A 27,447-nucleotide genomic window follows, 5' to 3' on the forward strand; every position below is an offset into this window, starting at 1 on the left:
ATAAACCTGTCTTTTTCACCGGCATATGATTTGAACATTCAGAGTCTATAATCCATGTATTTGGTTCTATCTTAGCATACACCACAATCTTAATGGTCTTCTCATCTTCTTGTTTCTCCAAAGCACTCTCCTTATCCTCAATTTGTTAAAAAAAAGATTCTTCATTCGAGTCATCATCAACTTCATCTTCAAATGTATGTTCTTCAATAGAGCACAATCCCTTATACTGCTTTGAGTTGAAATTGCATCTTCTAAACTTGTTCTTCTTGTCATCATCATCAAATCTCTTATAATATTCTCTATAAATGCAATTAGAAGCATAATGTATAATTCTACCACAAGAAAAGCATTTAAGAGGTAACTTACCTTTATATTTCCTAGTGCCTCGCTGCAATCTTCTCACAAAATTTTCTTCAACTTCATCCAAGTCTCCACTTCATTTCAGATCATCAAACCTTGAAACATTAAATGTTTCTTCTCTCTTTTCTCTTTTCTCTTGATTTTTGAAATCTCATAGGCTGCTAAGGTACCAATAAGATGATCAATAGTATATTTTCTCAAGTCAGTACTCTCATGTATAGAACATCTCTATGTATAGAACATCTCTGCAGATTGTAGGATTTAGGCAAAGTCAACAAGATCTTATGCACAACATCACATTCCTCCAAATGTCCTCTGGTAGCTCTAATGCCATCAACAATATTAGTCACAACATGAACATAGTTCTCAACTCCATCTTCAAGCATTCTCAAGTACTCATACTTCTGCTTCAAATTCATCAACCTAGCCTATTTTGTCTTTGCGTCACCTTCATATGCCAAACACAACTTGTTTCACACAACTTTAGCTTCTTTCAATCCTTTGACTCTTCCAAACATTGAATCACTTATGCAATGGAGAATTATAGCTCTAGCCTTTGCATTAGCTTCCTTCACCTTGATCTCATTTAGAGTCTTACCACCACCCTACGACTCTGTATATTCAGTCTGAATGGTCTCTCAAATTCCATTTTGCATTGTCTCCAAAAGCAACTCCATCCTCTCCTTCCAATACAGAGAATGTACCATCAAAGATAGGAAATTTGTAATGAATGTCCCACACCATACCAAATTTACCTCAAGTAGTTAAGATTACTCAAGAGGAACCACACTTTGATACTAGTTGTTGAACCCATGACATGAATGAGAGGGGGGCTTAAATTAGTCCAAATAAACAATTACAACAACATATAAACAACTAATGAACAACACATGAACACCAAGATTTATACGTGGAAAACCCAAACAGGGAAAAACCATGGTGGGAGTTAACTCGCAAGAATATATCCACTATATATGAAATAATTACAAAGATAGAGCAAACTGCTCCAGACTTCTACAACAAGGCTATATGCTCATGGGATAAGATACAAAAGAGGACTTGCAAAAACTGAAGCTAATTGCACTTAGGGCAAGATACACAAAATGATCTGAAAAGAGGGATCTCTTGATCATGAAGTTGTCCTTGAACTTTGCATCAAGCGACCAACATCAACACACACAAATCTGATCTCAACTATCAATACTCTCTCTCAACTCTTTGTCACAGTCACAGCTCAACTTGCATATCATTAGAACATAATTGTTCTTTGCTGCTCACAATTCTTTTGATCTTTGTACTTCACCACATTATCTATACTCTTCCTCATTCCTTTTACTCTAACTCAAACATCAAAATTCCTTATATACAAGATAAATCATCAAAGCTTAAAACAAGTCGGCCGAAATCAAAATATACTTTCCGAACCAAAAACATACACACTGATCCACTCCAGGAGAAAGAGAGGACCAAAACGCATCTTTCAAAGATTAATTTACTGATTAGCAATCACTGAAACCTAACCAGCAACATATCTACATGTTATGCAACCATATAATAAATTACCAATCAAAATATACTCTCCAAAGAAAATAACTCAAATGTGGATCTCCACATGCTATGGTAAGACCCATAAAACCTAAAACACGCTTCCACAAATCAACTTTGGACCTAAGGATAGGTCAAACATATAATCTCATAACCAACAACAAACAATGCCCCAACACTCAGAGAACACAAAGATGTTTTAGGACCCTAGAACCAACATATCCACAATACCAAAACTATATCCAATGAAGATAACAATAATATTCAACACCAACAATAGATTATTGACCCAAGCACTTCCGAAACAACAAATAATATAACAAGATAACTCTGCACCACAGACATTCCAGGCCAAACTGGAACAATAAGTTTGACATCAATGATAACCACAACAACACATCAACTCATATTTCCAACAAAGATTTTATTTTTGATTATGCATTCTTCACTCAATTATGCACAATGCTTCATAAATATCAGCTTCAAGTGATTCAATTTGAACTCTCTTCATCATAGACTCAGGTAGATAAGAATAAATATTCTCATCAAAATTTTCAGAAATTTCGTAAGAAAGGTAAGAATTTCATCAAGATAAATACCGATAATAGTTCTTCCAAACATATTGATTCTCAAGTGGTAGTCGTAACACATATTATAGCTTCATTATCATCAAAATTTAGACATCGTAATTGCACTCCTCTTTCTAAATAATTGCATAGCATCATACTTAAATTGAGTAATTCTAATGTGATGAATCTTCCTCTACTTTGTCCCATAGATACCTCTAAACCTTTGTCATATTCTTTTGATTGTAAAGCCTATTTCCAATACCATCGTCAAGATGGTTGTGACATTGAGAAGTGTTATAGATCGAAGCATGGAATTAAAAATATTATTGGCTATAATACTGTAATAGTGCATGCTATGAATGATGCAGTAAATAAATATATGGCACCTCCTAATCAAAACTTGCAAATCTTGAACAATCATTTTCCTTCTCATTCTACCAATGTTGTTGAGCCTAGGAAACCAATCATTATAGTTTCTAGTGATATGTGTGGTAAAAACAACAGCAATTTTATGAACTTTATTGACCAACCTAAGACTAACTGTGACCCTTGTATCACATTTAAGTCAAGAGACAACATTAATGCATCTGAAGGACCATTATATTTTACTACGAAGATGAAAGGAAATCTCTCACAAGGAGTTCTCATTGATCCATTATACATATGATGAGTGTTATCATGGAAGAACATCTCTATACACAACAATTATATGTTTTGATTAAGGTGCATGGTGATTTCACTTGTTCCACTATAGGTTCCATTGCACTTCCCATAAAATTTGGTACCAAGTGATTAGATATTACCTTTGTCATTATCCTAACCTTGAACCAATTTTTTGTGAAGTTGGGACACCCTAAGTCTTGATTACATGAAATTCATACCTTATGTCATTCATAACTCTATGGAGTTTCCTCACAATGGCCGTATTATAATGATTGATCATAGCCTTTATCAACCCTTAGCAAAACATGGAAACTTCACCCTCAATTTCTTTTAGCCTCAAAAACCTCAATTGGTTCAACCCCATCAAGATCTCCTTTTCTTATCTTATCAAATGCTCAAATTTGAAAGGATACTAACCTTGAGTAAGCTTAATTATTCTTTACTTATGGACATGGATATTTTTCCTCTATATATTAGACTTGGACTTATTCCTATGCCTCCTATTCCTCCTATATATGTTGTGCTTCCAACTCCTAAATATTATAAAGGTCAAAGAGAGAAGCACCCAACATATTATACCTCTCAACTTGGTGAGGTTTCTTCTATTCCTTCTTCTACAAAGGAAGAAAAGAAGCCTATGTTGAGTGATTCTGAAGCTTCACAAGATTTGAGTTGCAACAAGATAAATTGTAGTGCAAGAGAACGTCAATGAATACGTTGTGCCAAGGGTTATGAGCTTGCTTCCAAAAGTGTTTCTTCCCCTAAGTAGTCAAATGTTTACTTGGTTCCATTTGCCCAACCTTCACCTAATCTAGGGAGGAGCTTTATCTTAATCATCCTCGTCAAAAATTAAAATTTTCTATTCAAAATGGTTCTTCTTCCTCATCTCCTCCACACATGATGTTTTTAGAAACATGGTTTCCATTACACAAAAATAATGGCCTATTAATTCCCAATAAAACCATGAGATTTAATGAATCCATGAGAGGTGGTTAATCTATGCTACAAACTTGAGCATTGTGTTGCACAACACAAGGAGACCAAGGGTGCATACCTTGCAACAATCGCCCTAGTGCAAGCAGGGGGTTTGAACCCATGACCTAGGCTTTGATACCACTTGCTAGAAAAAATATTTTCATTGCACCAAAAGATTGACTTGTTAATGTATAATATATCTGCAAGATTTAATGAATCCATAAGAGGTGGTTAAGCCATGTCGCAAACTCGAGCATTGCGTTACACAACACAAGGAGACCAAGAGCACACACCTTGAAATATATATGCCCAATTGTGATTAATTTGGATGATGATGCTAATAATAATAATATGGATACTAATTATTTTGATGATATGTGTGAATTTTTTGAGATTAATCATGAGTTATCTTCAAGATTTTTCAAATCATTAATCGTAGCTCTTAGTGACACACATAGTGACTCATCATTTGATAATGGTACTGGTTTGGCCCTTGAGATAGATCCATCTACCATACTTGTTGAGGCTCCTCTTTCATCTTTTCCACCATCTCTAAATAATGTTAAGAAATATTGGGAGGCATATGATTTACTAGACTAGCTTCAATCGTGTAGTAGATTATTTTATGTGTTTGCTTGAATGTGATGTGTTTCTTGTGTTCGATACTTGGTGTGCATTTGTGTTTTGTAAATATCTATTTAAATGACCATTTTTTCTCCATTAGTGCAAGACAATGAAGGGACCAACTCTTTTGTGATAGTCCTCTATTTGTATCTCACTTCGTCTATATGTCATACACGTGTCATAAATGTGTTATTGTTGTAAATGTGCTTTTGTGTGGAAAGCATTGAGATCTATCTTTTTGGTCTCTTCCATGTTGACCCAAAAAGGTTTGTGTTGTCCATATGATATAATCTTCTTCCATTATGCTCATAGTTCCACTTAGGGGGTGAGGTCAATTCATTTCAATCATACTTGATATACATGATTTATCTGATGCACATACTGACTATAGATAATGGTTCCCTTGTATAATCTCTTTTGTGTCTTGTGAACCATATCCTTTGATTTTCCTATGCTTGGGGAAAATTTATTGTTGCGATGTGCTTATCTTTTGGATGTATCTATGTTATGTTAAAGCTATTTCTCTTGGTAAGGCATACACAATCTCTTTAACATAGGAGCATACACTTCACTCTTTGTTACACATTTTTTACACAACTTGAGGTTTGGTTTATACACTTTGATCACACACCATGATATGTTGGTGCACATTGCGACACCCGTTCTACTATCAATTTTTTGTCAAATTATTTAGAAATACAAGTTTTTGATTTGTAATCTCTCTTTGTGCTAACATGACTCATAGTAAACAGTTCCTTACTAGCCTAAGAAGTCATGAATTTTCTCTCTTTTCATATGGCTCATAGTTAACAGTTTCCCACTAGATCTAGAAGCCATATTATCTTCTTGCTCCATGTGTTTCTCTTTTTATCTTTATATTTTAGATTTATGAGATCTCAAGTCCTTGGGGGCTTGTTGTTTCTTATATCTTTAATTTCTTGGTGAAAGACTTTTGATACTATTCTATACTTTATTGAGAGTATGAGCATAAGTTACTACTCCCAATAAAGTGGGGGTTAAATGTAGTCTCATAAATCGCGTCTTTATATAATTTCATTCTCATTTGGACCTCACTTTAGTGTTTTTTCCTTATATGCCCTAATTATGCCTAATTCTACTCACACCAATGCAAGATCTGTGGTCTTTTTCTTCTTCTCTTTCTTCCTAACCTTGTCTTTACCTAGATGAATTAGACTCAATTGTGTAGCCTCTTGGACTAGGGCCTCTATCACCATAGTCGAGACAAAAATGGCACAATTTTGAATCCTTCAACAATTGGAAAATTTGAGTAGGAAATGATTTTCGATGTCAGCCTTCTTTTTAATTTTCAATACATTTCACGAGGAAAGGTATAAAAGGAAGTTTTATCCCCTTATTTGAAACATCTCTCACTTATCTCATCAAGGAATTCACTCTACACCATTTTAAATTCAAGTGAGAAGGTAATCAAACATCATTAAGGAAGTGAAGGAGAGGTCAAGTATTCAGATTTGAAGCATTCGAGATGACACCCATAATCAAATTTATGTGAATACATGCATAACAACATCAACCTTTTTATGAAGATTTCAAGACAAAGGAGGTTCATAAAGGAAGGTATAAGATTTCAATTCAACATTTCATTTCTAGATCTAGCCTTTTCCCTACAAGGGTAAGCTGTCTTTTCTATTTATTCATCATAGGGTTAATTACAAACCTAGGGTTCAACCTAGGCGAACCCCTATTCAACCAACACCATTTTTCCTCCCTTGGGTGTGTACGCAAAAAATTCATTAGAGAATGAATATAGATGTTGAAAGTATAGTTTGAGACAAAGAGAATCAAAATTTGAAGAAATAAAACCTTGGATAGTGGCAATCATTGGATAGTGTTTGACTCTTTTTTGACAAAATTTTAGGGGGATAGTTTGACTGACATCCTGATCTTGAATATGCTATCAATATCTTCATTTTAAACCTTTAGGAATAGGAAACCTACCTTCATATTACAACATTTTTTCTCTCAAATTGCAGACATAGGCTCCCTTCTGACTCTCATTTCAAGATCTATACTTAGAGTCTGCATATCCAATCTATAACTTTGTGTTTATGCCGATTACTCTCAATTTTACATATTTATCCCTAGTTCTTATATTAATCATTATATCTTATTCAATTGCAACAATTCAACAAAAAGGAAGCAACAAATAATTGTGCCTAGCTCTACCATAAGTTTGTAGTCAGCCTATTGGTTATTTTTTGATTTTGTATTGTTGTGAATGTGTTTGATTCATAGTTTGCATGTTTAGACTATTAAACTCCATTCCCTCACCATTACTTGTATAGAAATAAAATTTGGCTAGGGAAATGCGTCAGTGTATCAAGGTATAGAGGTAGGGTGCTCCCTTGACTAGAGATTGACAAATATTTATTTTCCAATGGAACTCTCAATATGAAGGATAGGCTAGATCTTGTAGATTGAACATGAACAAAAGGAGTTTAATGGAGGAAAAACATGCTAAGTGGGTGATGGGATGGAGAAAATGGTCAAAATTATGCTCAAAATAAGGGGTTTGGGGGTTATAAATGGTTGTAGATGGGTTCGATTCTATTCATTGGCTCTCCTCATTTCTAGGGATCTAGAGCCTCTAGAATGCAAAATAATTGTAGAGATGATAGGTATTCTAGAAGTGAGTTATCAAGTGAAGTACATGTGGGTTTTTGAGTGGCTAGCTAGGTTGAGGCTAGTCATATGTGAATAAATTTTGGGTAGGTTTAGGGGTATTATGATATAGAGAAGCAGGCTTAATAAAATTATTTTTTACTATAAAATGACACTTCTGATGATTGGATCAGAACTATTGATGTACCAATGATATTTTTGATGGGTGTAATGGTGCTAACATTGTGTAATCGTACTTTTGATGAGTCAAATGGTGCATTTAGTGGTGGATATGGAGGAAGAAAAGAGGGAGGACAAGGGGAGGGAGAGGGTGGTGGAGATGTAGGAGGAAATAGAGGAGGGCATGAGATGGATGTGGATGAATTATAGGTGTAGTTGGCTACCATATTTTTTGAGTTGGATGAGGCACAAAGGGAGATGGATGAGGCTCTTATTGATAGAGGTAAGGAACATGCTAAGAGAGACAATATACAAGCTCATCTAGCTCAAATATATGTAAAGAGAAATACAAAGGTGGTACTGTGATAGATGATAGAGGTTGATGTGAAAAGGATTAGGGATCTAGTAGAGGGGCCTATGAGGAAGTCGTGGATGAGAAACCAATAGGTCACATATGAGGCCTCATGATATAAGACTCTATATGAGCCACATTTTTTGTAGATCATTGAGAGATTAGTTTTACTACATGGTTTTGATCAATTGGCTCTAGATAAGGGAGATTAATGAATTCCTCAACTATGGAGCCAACACTAAGGTAGCCACCACTAGTGCAACTACTAGCAAGTCCCTCACCCTCTAGTACAAAGATCATCCAACCCTTTAAAGGGTGGGTGTTTTCTTAGTGGTTAGTATGTATATGTACCATTATAGTGTATATTATGTATCATTTATGTAGGATTATGCATATGTATGTATATTTATGGATCATGTAGCCCATGTACATGACTCATTATTTTGATGTATCATGCCATAGTTTTTTGATGATATTGTTGTCATGAAGGATTGCACCTATGATAGATAAGTGTGAAACTCAACAATCCTATGAAACATGGGAATACTTTCTAGCTCGTGGGTTGCCTATCTTGAAAGTAGACCTCTGAAGATCAGGTTGGCTTTCTGTCTTGATGAATTTCCTACAACTTGCTTTTTGTAAGAAAAGGGTTAAAAGGCTTGCATGCGAAATAAAACTTATCCTAATGGATGTGGTACATCGAGATGATGGAGTTTTACCTACTGTACTAAAACTATGACAACTGCAACGAAGAATGAAATATGCTTCACAAATCAACTAGATCACCAAATTCATAAATATTTCATGAAAAGGTTCAAAGTTATCCAATTTCTGCATGAAGGAAACGTGATTTTTCACATCATGCAAAGGATTGGAAACCAAGTGAACACAACCCACAACCTATATTTTTAATGAAATTATCCTACTTTTGCAAAGCAAAAATGAGATGGAGTAAAGGACTGCAAGAATCACAATAACTCTATCAAATCGCTCACCTGACAATGAAAAAAACAAGAAATACTGATAAGGAAACTGACTCTGTATTGCAAACTAAAAAGAAATAACTCTATTACAATAATTGATGAACTGATAAGTGTTGAGATACAATGCTTTTTTGCTAAAATGTGTAAGCAAAAAAGAAAGACCAGAGGGAAAAATGGAGGAGAAAAGAATATATAGAAAACTCTCCTTCAATAAACCCTAATATGAAAAACCTGTATGAGAAAAATCCTTGGGCGGATTTTCCCAAAATGGCATAAAAAACTCATGTGAAACATTGCCAATAATAGCTCTTGATGCTGAAAATAGACCCCCAACTAAAACTACATGAAAAAGATACCCTCTGCTGAAAAAAGAACTGTCACCTCTGCTAAAAATAGCCATCTAAAAAGAACTCTTCTTTCTGAAAATCTCTGCACGATTCACACAGCCAAATATGGCACTGAAAAAGCAAACATCTCTTCAATAAAAATCTGCATGATGCTATACAGTTGCTAAATATAGCTCCAAGAAAATAACTCAGCTTTCTGAAAACTGCATGGTTGCTATATTTTTATCACTCAAAGTAAACCTATTTTAACATTTTAAATATAAAAAAATTGTTTTATGTTTAAAGTGCTAGAATAAATTACTTAATCTGCTATATTCAAATTTATAATTTAATATACATTTACTAAGTTTTTTATAAAATAAATCTTAATAAACTAATATTAAATTATATTTACAATTTAGTATATGAATATCTTGAGTGTCTATTATAATTTAATATATACTAATTTAAGATTTTGTTGTGACTTAAATCTTAAATTAATATATATTAAATATAATATGAAATGATTAAAAGAATAAAAGAAACTATAGTTCTTTTATGGTCCTTATACACACGGGCTTACCAAAGGCTAGGTTGCATGATGAAGCAAATCATGACCCTGGCAAGACCAATACATGCATATGAATTTGTTTTCCTTAAAAACAAATAAAAAACATAAATCCCACATTAGGGCATGCAAACTAAAAAGGGAATGAACCCTAATCTTGTTCATTTTGCATTCGGTGAAAAGGAGCTTTGCTTGTAGCTGACATGCATGGACTAGTGTTTTGAGCTCAAATTGGAGCCTTAAGGGTTTGAACTTTGACTTCACTGTGAGATGTTACTTGGTATTGTTGGCTTGATGATAATGATATTGATGTAATAGGTTAATTGATGACTTGTTTTGTGTTGTTATTGATGGAAACCATGTTTTGTCAGTCATCTAAGTCTTTTAGTCCAACCGGTAAATCCTATTCGGTAGAGGAAGCAACTAAACAGTGAACCAGTAAACAGGAACAATGCTATGTTCAAGTGATTGGTATGGAAGAACAATGAAGATTTAAGTGTTGCGGTTTTGAATGTATGTCCATGACATTTGTAGGAGTCTATGAATGGAACTACATCAATAGATTTGATAGAATGAGTGAGTTATGATGTTCTGAGCAGTTAGTCGTAAAGAACACATAATCGATAGAGCAAAGTTACTTAGATCGATAAACTGGTAGACATAATGTTTTATTTTTAAGTTATAAATTATGTGGCCAACATGAGTAAAGTTTGTTGAGCAAGATTGACCAGATACATTGAACCTAGGAAATTGTTCCAAGGGTTCTTAGCCGACTTAGTAAAGTTGTTTATAAAAAGGAGTATATTATGTGATGATGTATTAGATATGAGATCCATAGTGCGAATTTGATTGTGTGGTGAAAGAAGAAGCTTTGTATTTATGTTTAGTCGGTGTTAGAAGCATAACTGAAATAGATCTAATCAGACACAGAGGTGCTAACAACAGATCAATCACTTGCTCCCTAACAGTTGTAGTAAGATAAAATCCTTTAATAAGGTCACTCCTAACAGGGTGCGGTAGGATCCTCACAGGTCTCAAGTTTTAAATCCTCCAACCAGGTCACACATTAACTTGTGTTGTGTAAATCCCATAGCTGGGTAGCTCCTAACAGGGCTGGTCCTAACATGCCTTATTGTAATAGCTCTTAACCGGGTGTGCTCCTAACAGAGCAGTTGTAAGACCTTAACTGGTCAGATCCCTATTCTGCAGATAGTTGATCTTGTGGGTACCAATTCCCACCATGGTTTTTCCCATTTGAGTTTGCATGTGAAAAACATTGTGTTATGTGGTGCATATGTTACTGGGTGTTAGCTTATGTGTTTATTTTCCTTGCATATTTGTTAAGCTTCAAGTTGATTAAAGTGGTGATCAGATTTATATTCTTTTTGCTTGCACTGATTCACCCCCCCCCTCAGTGCCTTATAAATTTATCAATTGGTATCAGAGCCTAATTCCTTTAAGGCTTAACTGCTTGGGAAGGATCCTTAAGGATATCATGAGGGATATGAGTTATAGAGAGATTTCTAGCCAACTTGTAGGATTTGAAGAAGCCCTAGGTGAATTAAGGGTCAAGTATAAAGCTTCATTGGCTAAGAGGAGAGAGTTGGCTGAATATTTGTATGAACTTAGTGAAAACAATTCATCTTAAGAAGCTAACATTGATGCATTGGATAATGAGGTGGAAAATCTGAATGATGATAAGTCAAATTTGAGGAGAGAGCTTGAAGCCCTTAACATTAGGATGAGTCAAGAGCTGGAAGCCAGGAGGGTTGCTGAAGACAAAATTAGAGAGAAGGATGATGAGATCTTAAAGTTGAACTGAGAGATTGGTACTCTGCATGCACATCTTCATGAGGAAAAAGAAGAAAAAGAGGAAATACAGTTTGATCTAGACATGGATATGTCCCTTAGAGAAAGTCTTATGAAGAAGAATGAAGATATTACTAAGGAGTTGGTTGATGCTAATGAGATATTGATGCAGAGCATCTATCACAAACCATAAAACCTTCATTCAAGGGTAGACTTTAAACTTGAACCAAGAGGCATATAAAAAGATCAACCACTCTTCTCAACTCCAAACCAATTAAAAAAGTTATATTACATCCCTAAAAACCTTAATTGAATTTTTCAGATCACAACATTCACCATAACATGAGAGAATACATTCTTATTTGCCATGGAATACCCTAGTTCAGGGTTTCATATCTTAAAAATTGTTTTCACCAAAAATATCACAAATTATTCAATTCTTAAACAAATTAAGTAAGACAAAAAGCATGGGAAAGAGGAGTTAGAGACATTTCCAAAACATATAGCCTTTTTTCATTATTATTCCTCATGTGACCACACCAAATGCTGCAACTGGACTGCTACTGCCTTCACCAATCTGCATATCACCATGAACTGTAACAAACAATCATCAATACATTTTTAAAAATTGATCCTAAATAAAATCTCTTTGTTCTGACTTTAGATTAATACGTTACACAAGTTATCTCCAATTTTCAGCCAGATCCAACACGTAACTAAAAAGTTATGAGCATTTTCCCCAAAACGGGTAACCCTTGGCAAGGTTTTGACAATTATTGTAAAAACAAACATATCTTGCCAAATACTCCACAAAAATGAATAAAAAAGGATTCATCTAAAATATATTTCATTAATACATCATTCAATAATATCTACATATAAAAATTACACCAAATGTGATCCTCCATGGATCTATGACAACCATATATTCCTTAAAACCTCATGACAATTTGAGGGTTTGATGGATAATCTTTGTCAAATCCCCTCCAAACTGATCTACCCTCTTGATTTAGACCAAACATGGTTTTATAAACCATTTAAAACTCCTTCCTAAATACTCTAACCACCTCATGACCAATGGATTTATACCAATTTGATGTAGAGCATCTATCACAAACCATAAAACCTTCATTCAAGGGTAGACTTTAAACTTGAATGAAGAGGCATATAAAAAGATCAACCACTCTTCTCAACTCCAAATTTTTTTAAAAGGTTATATTACATCCCTAAAGAACTTAATTCAATATTTCATATCATAAAATTCACCATAACATGAGAGAAGAAATTCTTATTTGCCATATAATACCTTAGTTCAGGGTTTCATCCCTTAAAAACTGGTTTCACCAAAAATATCACAAATTATTCAATTCTTAACCAAATTAAGTAAGACAAAAATAAGGGAAGTATGATTCAGAGAAATTTCCAACACATATATCCTTTCTTCATTATTATTCCTCATGTGACCACACCAAATGCTGCAACGGGACTGCTACTGCCTTTCACCATGAACTGTAACAAACATTCATCAATAACTTTTTAAATATTGATCCTAAATAAAATCTCTTCAGCTAGACTTTAGATTACTACGTTACACAAGTTATCTCCAATTTTTAGCCAGATCCAACAGGTAAATAAAAATTTATGAGCATTTCCCCCAAAACGGGTAACCTTTGGTGGGGTTTTGACAAATATTGTAAAAACAAACATATCTTGCCAAATACTCCACAAAAATGAATAAAAAGGATTCATCTAAAATATATTTCATTAATATATCATTAAATAACATCTACATATAAAAATTACACCAAATTTGATCCTCCATGGATCTATGACAGCCATAGATTCCTTAAAACCTCATGTCAGTTTGAGGGTTTGATGGATAATCTTTGTCAAATCCCCTCCAAACTGATCTACCCTCTTGATTTCAACAAAACATGGTTTTATAAACCATTTAAAACTACTTCCTAACTACTCTAACCACCTCTTGACCAATGGATTTCATTCTTAAACTTTTGTTGCACTTTTTTGGCAATGTTGCAACTTTGAAATTTTTACAAATTTTACATTTTTGACATAAATGACTCTAACCCTTACATGGACACTTTTAACACTTCAAGATAGACCAAATATGACATCTTTGGATAAAATGGATCATTTAGCCTTACATATTATGATTCAATGGAATCAAATAATCTTAATACATTATGAATGACTCAAATACAATAAAATTGCTCATATTATGACTTTTGACCTCTTGGTATGCTTGTGTGCTTAGGTGCCTCTGCACCAGATATTGACTAAATACAACAAGAGCTCTACTATGCTTGATGAGAAGATCCAATCACAAAGGCAGAATGGAGCTACACATGGCTTAGGATACACAACCTTTGAGCAAGGAGAGCCTTCCGATACTAAAGAGATCTCGCATGAAGGTAAATATGTACCTCAGAACAAGAAAACCACCAGTAAGAAATCCTACAAACCAGTATGCTTTAACTGTCATAAGGTAGGTCATACTGCTAATGTTTGTAGAAGTAGATCCAACATTGTTAATGTTTATAGACCCAATACATATGATGGATATATGCCTAGCACTTTTAATAGTTATTGCTACAATTGCAACAAGTATGGGGATATAGTTGTTGAGTGCAGGTCTAGAATGAATAATCAGAGACCTTACATGATTCAGAGGTCTGGTGGTGATTGGCAAAGATCTTTTAATGATCGAAGAAACCCTAACTGGAAGAGACCTTATGTAAACCGGTCTAGTCCTTATGAAATGGAGCATAGACAAAATATGACTGGTTCTATTTATCATCACTATGGACATGTATCTATGAATTGCAGAAGAAGAACTGGTAGAGGCAATGTTGGATCCTGGAGAGCATTTGGAATGACATGTTTTCATTGTCACAAACCGGGACACCTTGCAAAGTTTTGCAGAGAAAGAATGAAATAACTAGTTAATCAATCTGCTGACCAAAAAGATAAGAAGAAGGTTGACGTGGAGGAAACCATAGAAGAGATGAACAAGATTTGGAGAAAGAAGAGTAAGGAGTAACCATCAAAAGATTCTAATTCTTCACCTAGTGTGGAGAATCCCTCAGTGGTAAACTAAGCTGTGTATAAATCTTAGCATGAACTTATTATTAGATCCATTTCTAGACCCCCTATATGGTGTGCAGTAAGTAAAATCTATATTTCTTGATGCATTATGATGCTATGAAGAGTTTTTGTAATCTAACCGGTATATTGGATGTGTTATGAGAACTGGTAACAATTTTTAGGGTTGAACGATGATTACGGTAAGTTCAATTGGTATTGCATTTAATATGGTTTGTAAAAGGTAAATAAAAGGATGTTTCACAGTTTCATTTGTTACTTTGCATTCTTGAAAGCATTGGAGATCGATTGAAGCAGAGAAGAGTTGTTGATTATTGCTTTGGCAAAATTGTTGGCGAATTGAAGAGATCTGTGGATAAGTGAATCAATGAAAATGAATTTTGTTTAGAAACCCTAGCTATGAAGGAGTTGAAAGGTATTGTTATGTGATCTGATTCTGTGTTTGATATTTTGCAATGAATACACCACACTTTAGAGATGTTACTGAAAGGCCTCAACTAGAATTCAAGAGGCATACACATAAGTCGATTGAAACCGATCTAGCGTACCTTATGGTATGTTGCATATCAAAGATATTAGATCCTATATTCATTGAAAACTAGAAGATTTGGGAACCTTTTCTATCTTTAATTAGTATCAAACTTTGTGTGATAAGCAAGGAGTTATAAATGATCAATTCAGAAGGGTTACCGATAAAGGTTTTCACCATGCCATGAACTTTCTTGATGAATTCGAAGGAGACCATATCTAATATGTTTTGAGAAGGATACATGATCAGTTTATGTGGTTGGATCGACCATATAAGATTACAAAGGAAGCTATTCATGTGGTCACTATATTATGGGCAACCAGTGAAGTTTCAGTGTTGAGGACAATCCCGAAGGATGAAGTTGCCTGATTGACAAAGTCTAAGTGGGATGGTCGTGCTATGACTATAAATGAAATTGAAGACCCTGAGGTAAATTATGCTTTTATGGTCATCGGTTATAAGGTTTATCATTCTAGTAGAACAAATAGCATTCCCGGAGCTGCAATCCACATAGCCTACCAGATGTTGAAGGAGAATGCAGACTATGATCTTGCTAAAGCATTGAGAGCCTAGTTGATTTTAAATCTAGAATCTATCAAGAAGGATAAAAGGTAGAAATTTAAATTTGGACAATTGATCATAGGTTTATTTTTATATTTCTAGAACTTCTTTCCTGGTATCATTTAAATTTGGACAGTTGATCATAGGTTTATTTTTCTATTTCTAGAACTCCTTTCCTGGTATCAGTGATATTCAATGGTCAGAAGGTACATAGACAATGTTACAAATCAAGAACAACATTAAGATGATCGGCAATGAGTTTACAAAGGTAATTTGGGGATATTTTAAAGAATTTCAAAAGAGGATGCATGAAAGAGAAAGGATACTAGAATAGGTTGTTAAAAGGTATGAAGATACTATTTGTTTCATGGTGGATACTGACACATGTCAGATGGAGGTAGCATACCCTAGGACATCATGGGTGATGCCGATGGGTTATGAAGTTGAAGCTGATTTATTGATTGCTTATGTTGATCATCTCCTAGAACAACCGGTAGATTCTAATGCAACCAGGTTTGGAACCTTTAAAGAAAAATCTATTGAGGTGCATTTCGAGCTTGCCAAAATGGTTATTGCAAAGAAGGTAAGAAAAGAGGTGGACCAATTTTCTGTTGAACAAGGATTTACAAAGGAGGAGATTGCTGATGCCAGAGAAAAATTTGAAGCAAAGAAGGCTGTTGAATCCTCTAATGCCCCAACCGGTACCAGTACTGGCAGCCAAACAAGAAGCATAACTACTAAGGAGAAACCTTTTAAAATTCAATTCAAGAGAAAGGGGAAATAAATCAAGTCCCCTGCACCTAAAGTACTGGTAGCCACCAGTAAGTAGAAGAAGGAGCAAGCAAAAAGAGCTAGAGATGAAGAAGAAACATAGTCTGAAGAAGAGAAGAAAGAGATGAGAGCCAGTGGTAAGAAATCAAAGGTTGTTGGAGCGTCTACTGTAAAATCAGTTAAGAAGCTAGTAACTAAACTTACTCCCTTTGAAAAATTATAGTTACACATTAAGGAGTATGATATATTGTCTATTTTGAATAAACTTTATGATAAGTTTAGTGAAGAATAGCAAAGGAAAATTGAAGATAAAGTATTTTTGTTAATGAATAAGTTCAGTAAAGCTCTGATTGAATTGCAAGGGAAAATACCAAATTCTTTGTACAATAAATTAGATGCAAGATGGCAAGTTGCAATAAAACAAGACATGAAAATTATTGAATTTGTTCTTGTAAGTTTACAACCGGAAGCCTCAAAGGAGGAATTACAAAATATCTTTTTGAATTCAAAACCATTATGTAGATAAAAGAAAAGTCTTACAAGATTACTTGTTGGAGAATCCTAGTTGGTACATGATGAGACTGAGTAGATTTTGAAGAAGTTTTTAGGATTGGTACTTGAAGAAGAGGAACCAGAGAGATTAAAGGGAGAAGATCTCTCTGATAATGTGAACATTGATGATATCATACCGGATGAAATTATGTTTGATGACACAATAGTTGATACACACATTGGGCAAGAAATAATCATTATCACTGATGAAGAGATAGTGGTACCGAAAGACATCTCCACTGGTAAGGATAAAGATAAAGGTGAAGAAGAGAAAGGGAAACTGAAGAAAATGTATAGACAGATGATGTACACATTACTAAGCCCCCGATGAATATAGAAGAAATGCAGAAGGAAAGTGAACAAATTAATGTTGAGCAATTGGTGAATACAAATTTTGAGCAAACTAAAGAGCCACTGGTAAAGACAAATGAGAAGCAGAAAGATGAAGAGAAGCAAGAAGAAGAGCATGAGCAGAAAGTGACCTCCTGGTCACTTACATAAAAGAAGATAATTGATGATGAAGAGGAGGATGACAATGTGAGTATTCAAGGACCAATCAATATGGACATGCTAAGTCCTAGTGAGCTGATGGAGATTACATCTGCTATGAAATATAAGGCACAAAAAAGGATTATGAAAGCATAGAGAAAAGAAGCTCAAACTATTCAAAGTGCAATAGATATACTTTCCAGTATACTACCAAAGACTGATATTGAAAGTCTTCCTACACCTATTGACAAATTGGAACATTTGGTTACATCAACAGTTGAACAGATGAAGAGCCTAGAAGAAGCTGCAATCAAGAATGCTGAGAAGGAATATGAGAAGAGAAGGATTGCAATTTTGAGCAAGGAAATTGAAAGAGATAAGGTAGGTCTTAGTGATAATATGGAACATATAAAAGATGCACTAAAGACCAGAGGTAAAATATTGTCTACAATTTCTAATTTTTCATTATTTCTTGATGATATAGAGAAGAAGATCAAGGCAGAACAATAGGAAATAAAGGTTATGAGTGAATCATTTGATCCTCTAAATGATTCAGCTACAATTTTTGGCCATTCTATTGTAAGTGTACAACATAAGTTGAAGTCATATGAGGAAGAAAAGGTTAAGAGGACTACAACTCTATAGAAGTTATAGACACACATAGTTCCCAAGTTACAAATTTTGCAGAGAAGCTACAAGGAAACAAAGGCAATATTGCTGACATCGGAGATGAGCACTCTATATGCCATGGAAGATCTTCCATACCATATCCAAACATAGTGAAATCACATCCACTCTTTTGGCAACATGGGATAATGACTTGTAGGCTTTGAAGATTAATTTTGATGACATTTTTTCAAAATGTAATATGTAACTTGTTGACCCTTATACACTTTGCACTGGTAATACAAATTTTGGTCTATTGTATTCATTTTGTTTCACATGTATTTGCTTACCTTTGTCATTGTTATCAAAGGGGGAGTAGTATTGGTTAGCTAAAATTTTGTAATAACATGTAATTTCTAAGGGGGAGTTTTGTATGTATTTGAGTCATTGAGTCATAATTTTTGTAATGTGATACTTAGTTGACAAAAATTTTCCTAAGTGTTGCCATCAATGCCAAAGGGAGAGATTGTTGGCTTGATGATGATGATATTGATGTAATAGGTTGATTGATGACTTGTTTTGTGTTGTCATTGATGGCAACCATGTTTTGTCAGTCATCTAAGTCTTTTAGTCCAACCGGTAAAGCCTAACTGGTAGAGGAAACAACTAAACAATGAACCGGTAAACATGTACAGTGCTATGTTCAAGCAACCGATACAAAATTTTGGTGAAGAGTTAAGTGTTTCTGTTTGGAATGTATGTTTATGAAATTTGCAAGAGTCCATGACAAAAACCACATCAATAGATTTGATGGAATGAGAGATTTATGATATTCTGAGCAGTCAGTCATGAAGAACACAAAACCAGTAGAGCAGAGTTACTTAGATCGGTAAACCGGTAGACACAATGTTTAATTTTTAAGTTATGAATTATGTGGCCAACATGAGTAAAGCGTGTTGAGGAAGATTAACCAGATACAAGATTTGTTTATAAAAAGGAGTATATTTTGTGATGATGTATTAGATATGAGATCCGTAGTGAGAATTTGATTGTGCGGTGAAAGAAGAAGCTTTGTATTAATGTTTAGTCGATGTTAGAAGAAAAACTGAAACAAATCTAATTAGGCACAAAGGTGCTAACAACAAATTAGTCATTTGTTGTTCTCTAATAGTTGGAGCAACATAAAATCCTCTAACAAGGTCACTCCTAATAAAGTGTGGTAGGATCCTCATAGGTCCGAAGGTTTAAATCCTCTAACCATGTCACACATTAACTTGTGTTGTGTAAATCCCATAGCTGGGTAGCTTTCCTAATAGGTTTGGTCCTAACATACCTTATTGTAATAGCTCTTAACTGGGCTAAGACACTCTTAACCAGGTGTGCTCCTAACAGAGTAGTTGTAAGACCTTAACCAGTTAGATCCCTATTCCGCAGATAGTTGATCTTGTGGGTACCAATTCCCACCATGGTTTTTCTCATTTGGGTTTCCACATGAAAAACATTGTGTTATGTGGTGCATATGTTATTGGGTGTTAGCTTATATGTTTATTTTCCTTCCATGTTTGTTAAGCTTCAAGTTGATTAAAATGGTGATCAGATTTGTATTATTTTCGCTTGCACTGATTCACCCCCCACCCCCCACAGTGCATTATAAGTTTATCATGTATGTGCCTCATTACTCATTATTCTCTGTTATTTCTGGAAGGGAATAAGGCATAGGGTTTTGCCTAGAAACATGCAAAAACTTAGGTTTTGGTAGAGGTGAATATTGGTTGTTATCATGAGTATAGCTAAGGCTTTTTATATAAAACTCTTTGTATATGCTTCCTCTTGTGAGTTTCTTAGCAACAACATTTTGTTATGAGTTATTTTCAATATGCTTATTTTGAATAAAAAAGCCTATGGACTACAATAAAATTTCAAGACCCTTGTTCTTGTATTACTTAGCACTTTACTGTATCGTCGGGCCTGATTATGTGTCCCTAGTTGGCATTGACAATTTCTTGTTTTATGGCTGCAACTGTTTATACATTAATTTGAGTTCCTTTACACTGTAGCATGCACTTTATCTTGTGATTTATATTACTGTATCAAAATTGATCCTTGCTCTTTGAGATTATTTCCTGGCCTATGGCACTATCCCTTCTTCTATTGTGATTTATCTTTTTCCAGCTTAGACTGATAAGATTGTCATACATGTTTTGTGCCTTGTCATTAGACTATGATATGCAATTTCGGCGTACTCTTACCTTTTTAATATTTGAATTGTGATAAGACTATAATCAAAATAATCTTTGTTGATTTATCACTGATATTTTTATTTGATCATTGTATTGACTATAAATAGTCCATACCATGGACTGTACTTTGTTGCTCTATATCTTACATACTTTATAGATAAGGAGACACAAGGTTGTCCTCATTGTATCAGGTCAAAGCTTTGACACTACTACTATTATGGCTTCTTGAGACCTCACAAAATTCTACAATTTTTATGTCTCTTTCCTCTATTGATGTAGCTTCTCTATGATAGTTTTGTATTGTTGACTATTATGAGTACTTTTGGCTTTTCTATGACAACCATGTGTTGAAAGTAAAGGCAGTTTGTTATTTCACCGTGCTCTTTTATTTCTCTAATGGATTGTTTCTCACTTCCATGATTTTTCTTCAAAATATGAATTGTGCATCATGAGTCTTAATAATGATCTTGTCACTACTATAGTCTTTGTTCACTGTCACTGTTTAGAATATTCTACTTTGATGACTAATTCTTGCTCTCTATCATAGGACCGCCACTTAGTAAATATTTAGCAGACCTTATCTTCTAAATTGCCTGGTGATTATCATTGTTTCAATAAATATGACTACTATTTCTTCTTTATTTCTACTATGAATCTTCCTCTCACTGTGTGCAAATGAGATTAGCTGTGATCATGGATTGAACACACTGCTTCAGACTTAACTTATATCTTCTCAGATATTAGGCTCACTGTGATTTAACTGTACATGGTCTTGATGCCTGTATGATACTTTATATGGTCATTGGTTGAACTATTTCAAGTTGGGACTATAAAATTTGTACATGAACTATTCTCAGAAGGGAAAGCTTCTCTAATTTGCACAAATCTTCATAATTGTGTACTCTTACAACAATATTGTAAATAAGTCATAGTTGATTGTATTTATTTTGCATGGACCATCCATGCATTGATTGTGCTTTTGCTTTTGATAACTATTACAAGTGCTCTTTATCCTTGTTTGTTGTAGGAACAAAACTTTCATTCTGTGCACTATCTTTTGGGAGGTTTGCCATTGCTTCTTTTAGGCTCTCTGTATCTTTATCTTATAGCTAAGTCATTTGTTGTCCTCGATGATGTTGTTATTGCATAACACTATTCTATCTTTGTCCTACTTAGGACTTCACTATATCTCAGGGTTGTCTCATATCATTTACTAATAAAGGTTTCTATTGTGGCTTTGACTTCTTCTTGTGTATAGTGATCTCTTATCTATGATGGTGTGCTCTTAAGGAATTCTTATTCATACTAGACCTGTTCTTTACTATTGTAAGAGTGGTGTATAATTGCTTGATGTTCATGTGACTAAAATTTATGTGTATAGGTGTTGTAGAAGCATTTAACCAATGGCTTAGTAATGAATCATGAGAGACCTCTTGAAATCATATGAAATCCTTGTACAATATTAGAGTATTGTGACAATTATGCTATGCCCTGATCATCCTATTTTAACTGTTACAGTGACCTTGCTTAATGCTTTTGTATCTTATTCATTTGTCATTGTGTCCATGTGACTGATTACTTTTACCAAATTTGTATGACTGCATTATAGTGTCTTTTGGCTGTCAAAAGTGTATAGCTGGGCTACAATATATGGTATCACTTGTAGTGCTGCAACTTATTTTGTTAATACATTGTTCTAAAGACTTCCCTTGGTGGAATAGACTTCTCTGTGAATGATACTAAGGCTTTATCATTTTTGACAGTGAATAAGCTCACGGTACTATCTACTTTGATGGATGTCTCTACCCATTGGATAATATAAGGGTTCTCAACTCCTTAGGAAGTCTGCTGATGTATTATTACTATGAATATACTATCTATCATTGTAGCTAAGAAAAGACCTTTTACCTTGTAACAATGAAACTATGCAACCTTGACCTTTAAAACTGTCCTTCAAATCCCTAATCATTGCCCTTTGATTCTCTTATTTTCATAGCTTAGGTTTAGATATACTATTGTACCTTGTCATTAAGGTGTTATTGTTTGATTGTTGTGCACTATCTACAAAAGATATATTCTTCTTTGTGATTAAAGTATTTCTAAGACCCTTTTGTTGTTCTACTCTTGGGTTTGTGAAGGAACTCTACATCTCCATCATGTATAATCATTGGTTGTTCCTTTGTAGTATACTTCTCTAAAAAGTGACAGTCATTTTTCCATGAGACTGCCCTGAGCTTTGTGGGATTGAGATTTCTATTGTCTTTTTGACTATTGATGCAATGAATTCACTGTTATTGATTCTCTTGTAACAATTGAAATATTGATACTGTCTTATGTGCTTAGATATTTTAAGGCTCTTGAAATCTCAATGGGCTATAGTTACTGCTCATGGGAGTTACTTTGATGCTAGTACTTCAAACATCTTTTAAACACTGTACTCATTCCCTGTTGCACCTTTGCTTGATGATTTTATATGTACTTAATATGCTTTTGAGGGATGTGAAAGCTACTATTCTTACTATTGTATAATGTATGATATGTCACTTTTTACTGTGAGATAGTCACTCTTAACAATTAATTGCCTTGAATACTACTCTTCCCTGATGGATGCAGAGTTCTATTTATTGCTCATGAAACCTAAGAAATCCTAGTCCTTCTAAGAACTCACATACTATTTTTATTCACATGATGGCTCTAGCCGCTTGTTGACTAGTGAGTTCTATCAAGTTCATGTTGTATATACTGCCATTGGATGACAGTTTGTACTGTCATTGAGTGACAGTATATGGGATCATGACTTGATGTACTCACTATTTGATAACTGATTAGTGTCACCCTATAAGTGATGACATGTATGCTGAGCTCAACCCTTGTGGGAGCCCATTTTAACCCACATACTTGGTAGATATAAAATGAAAAACCTGTATCTACACATGAAACAAAAAAATTAGATAAAACATGGTACTTGCTGCCATTTCATGGCATCCTCTTTTTGCATTGACTTGATATAGCACTGAGAGAGTATTGGGAATAGTAGCATGTATGTTAGGGCGAGGCAAGTAACCCTGAGCTCTAACGATTTATTTCTCTCTCTCTCTCTTCTCAGTTCATTCCTTGGAGCAAACAACAGAGTAATTGGATCCCAGGAGATGTTGATCAACCTTGAGGAGGAACTTGTCAACCTTTTCAGGTAATGACGGGTTCCTTGTCTTTCCTTCACATACCCTTCTTATTTCTTATATGTTTACTATTCTATCTTCATGTAAATCTTTTTCATCTATCGCCATGGCTTGTGTGGGTACTCATGAATAGTATATCTTTATAAATAAATATGTATTTCATGCAAATGTTGTATTTGTACCTCTTTTTATTTTTAACACTTGCATATTTGAAATAAATATTTGTATGGCATACATGTTTATTTATAAAGTGATAAAAAATAGAATTTTTTTTGTGTACCTTTTAAAACTGTAATGTGTAAGGCCTACTGTATATGGTGAAAATGGATAACAATAACAACAAGATTGAAAGGCTAAATGGATTCAACCACCAAACCCTAGCCTAACAACAAGAAAGATCCACCATAACACATGAAGATTACCTAAGACAATGCAAATAAAACAAAATCACAAAGATGATACCATCACATGTCCAATAGGGTTTTGATCTCCATTCTTCCTATCTCCATTGATCTTGCTTGATATATTTGCTCTCAGATTTTATGTGCACAAGAGCTCAACAAAGAACGGAATGTGGTTGCAAGTAGGATCATAGTGTAGTCAATTGCATAAAAGATGATTAGCATGAATGATTAGAATGATTGGTTAGGATGATTGATTAGGATGATTGATAATGAAGGAAGCATCTCCTTATATAGAAGACACTATATGAAATGGAGGGATAAGATTGAGAGGTCTAAAAGGAGGTCGGCTAGGATTAGAGGGTAGGTAGAAGAAATAGTAAAATAATGAAAGGGGTAGGTAGTGTATGAATTAAGAGATGAATGACATGTGTCATAGGTAGAAAAGACTAATGAATTAATTAAATAAATAAAGATTTATTTAATTAATAGAAGAAGTGGGATCAATTAAATAAATAAGAATATTTATTTAATTTAGGAAAAGGATAATTTAAATAAATAAATGTATTTATTTAAATGAGAAATAAGGTTATAAGAGGATAAATGAATTAATTAAATAAATAAAGATTTATTTAATTAATAGAAGAATTAGGCTTAGGTAATTAAATAAATAAAATATTTATTTAATTAGTCATGACAATTTTAGGTGTCTACATTTTGCCCCTCTTTGAGACAATGCGGCTTGTCGCGTTGTTTCAAAGAAGATAAGATGAACTGATACAGAGTTGCCCCAGGATGGGAATGATATTCCCCCTTGAGAGATTGGATGAAAATGTCTGAAAAGATTGCAGACAATCTCTCGATAAGAAAGACAAGATAGAATGGATTGACCGGATAAAGTGACAAAGTCATGGGATAATGAAGACTGACTCGGGAAACGAGGGCTAGGGCAGTCTATAAGATAGACCACGAGGGGAAAACATCCTCATTGTCATCCACACATCTAAGAGATCAGAGTGCAGAGTGAGATAGAGCAGCAGCAGTCAGCAGCGATGGCAATGGCTCACAGATTCGATCACGTTCGCCGATTTCAGAGGCCAACAGAGGCAGGAGAGCCGGTAAGTACCACCAAACCTTGTCGTACTTTGACGCATTTATTGTTGTCATTAATGCATGCTAGGTAGAGTAATAAATGCATGTTTATGTCAGGAAAACGCATTTGTGTCCAAAAATGTGAATTTTTGTCTTCTAGGTCAAATCGACAGTTCTGTGATGAACATACGTTGTCGATTGGATAAGCTGCTAAGGGGATACACTCAAGCAGGTCCTCTAGGAAGACTAGGATAGATCAAGGCACTTTGTGATGAACAGCGAGTACCAAGATAGAGTACTTTGTGATGAACAAGGAGTACTGAAATATGAGCAGCACTTTGTGATGAACAGGGAGTGCAAATGTGAGCAACACTTTGTGATGAACAGTGAGTGTCACACACGTAGTACTTTGTGATGAACAGGGAGTACCACTAGGATAAATAGCAACACTTTGTGATGAACAGTGAGCGTCACTAGGGTAGAAGCAACACTTTGTGATGAACAGTGAGTGTCACTAGGACTGACATGATTGATTTGCTTGACTGCAGGAGTATTTGCCGATGCTAGAGTCATGGGAGAGATTCCCGTCGACGCAGAGGTTACGACCTGAGTTGTCGCTCGAGGACAAAGCTGCCATCGAGGAGATGGGTTTGAGACATGTGCTGTATGTGCCTAAGTTTCGGGCAAACATGGGTTTGCTGACTGCGCTGGCTGAGAGATGGCACTCTGAGACATGCACGTTTCATCTGCCGATGGGTGAGATGACAGTCACCCTGGAGGATGTATATAGGATTATGCGGATACCGATTGATGGGGAGCTGATTCCGTACGATTGAGACGGAGACAGGGATGCCCTTAGACGAGTGTTCTAGGATCCAAGACTGGAGATGAGGGTGGGACACGTGGCATGGGATACCATGACATGGATAGGATTAGCACTACCAATAGTGTTGGCAGGAGTGATCAGTGAGTTCCTCTGTATCAGTTTTGTACCATTTTGTATAATGATGTAGACACCTGCGGGTGATTGTAGCCATATGTATTTTTGACATCATTGTATCATGACACTTTATATATATATATGAGATGATGCATCTTTGCGGCGGCTATATGCATGTGTACCTATGTGATGAGATGTTCTTATGTGATGCTTATGATATGGATGCAAATATGTATATGATGCAATGCAATATTTTTTTTATTTTATAATTTTTTTTGTATTTTGTATTTTTTGATTTTTTTGTATTTTTGAATTAGGATATTCCGAAGAGCTATGTGTAGAACCTGCGAAGGTGCATGCTATTGATAGGATCCTCCAAAGGTTCACCTTCTGTAGTTGAGAGCTGATATGCCCCAGATCCATATGCTGCTGTAATGATGTAAGGACCAAGCCAATTTGGTTTGAACTTGCCCTTCTCTTTGTCTTGCTGATTTTTAGGATTTTCTCTGAGAACTAAGTCACCTACCTCAAATGTGTGAGGCTTGACTTTATGATTGTAGCTGCATCATTCCTTGACTGAATGATGTGTATCTTGAGTGACTATCTTCCTTGATAAGGGAACTGAGATAGAATTACTAGCGTGTGGACTACACAATCCCATATGTGTGTCACTTGAAGAAGTTTGGGCATCCCTGATAACAAAGTCCTTCAAGGAAGCTCCATTAAAGGTCCATGATGTATCACCAGAAGGGAAAGGATGTGCGGAACAAGTGAATGAGTGATGAAGGCTTATGATTGCGAAAAGAAGTGAAAGTAGGATAGCATGATGGAGACTTAGGATCAACAAGTATGCTTTTTGACTTGCAATTGTAGAAATTTTGCCCCCAGTTATTTTGATATTAGGGGAGATCATATCTTTGTCTTTTTCTTCCATAGGATTTTTATCCTTGACCTTGATTTTTGCCAAGTCCAATAGCTTTTGATTTTGATTTGGACTGAAGGAATTTTCTTTATTTTTGACTTTTAGATTTTTCTTTTCAAAGCTTGAATCTTGATCCCCAATTAGTAAGGGCTTTTTTGATTCTTGTTGATCCAAGTCTAGAAGCGGAGTGGAAATGGAATGAGTGGATGAAATGGTAAGGCTATGTGAGTTCTCAAGAGGGTTGGTGATACACTCAATAGATTCTTTACTAGAACCACTCTTAGGAGTATTGATATCAAGAGATGCTTGTACCACTAGAGGAGATTTGCATTCAGACTCAGTAGCCACAACACTAGGTGGTTCACACCCAATTCCTTGTAAATTGTTTATAGATTGTTCTTGTCGACTGAATGTCTTAGGAGATAGTGGGAGTTGGTCAACATGAAAT

Source organism: Cryptomeria japonica, chromosome 2 (assembly GCF_030272615.1).
Source record: "Cryptomeria japonica chromosome 2, Sugi_1.0, whole genome shotgun sequence".
In the NCBI taxonomy this organism is placed as follows: domain Eukaryota; kingdom Viridiplantae; phylum Streptophyta; class Pinopsida; order Cupressales; family Cupressaceae; genus Cryptomeria; species Cryptomeria japonica.